Genomic DNA, 369 nt, shown 5'->3' with positions numbered 1-369 from the left:
TAGATGAACAGTGAGCGGTGGGAGTGGATGAACAGGACCCGTGGTGTTGCCTCTGGATGAACAGGACCTCGATCAATCGAGCCGGTTGGGGCTGGATGAACAGGACCCCGTGGAGGGCTGGGTGAACAGTGGACGGTGGAGGGCTGGATGAACAGTAGCCCGTGGAGGGGTAGTTGAACAGGAGTCCGTGGAGAGGGGTGGTTGAACAGTAGCCGGTGGAGTAGCGCGTGGTGGAGGCTGGATGAACATGAGTCCGTGGATGAATAGTCGCAGGTGGAGGCTGGAGGAGGTCGATGGTGGATGAACGGTAGCCCGTGGAGGCTGGAGGAGGTCGACGGTGGAGATGAACAGTATCCCGTGGAGTCCCGT

Source organism: Triticum dicoccoides, chromosome 1B (assembly GCF_002162155.2).
Source record: "Triticum dicoccoides isolate Atlit2015 ecotype Zavitan chromosome 1B, WEW_v2.0, whole genome shotgun sequence".
In the NCBI taxonomy this organism is placed as follows: Eukaryota; Viridiplantae; Streptophyta; class Magnoliopsida; order Poales; family Poaceae; genus Triticum; species Triticum dicoccoides.
This window is presented reverse-complemented; position numbering follows the sequence as displayed.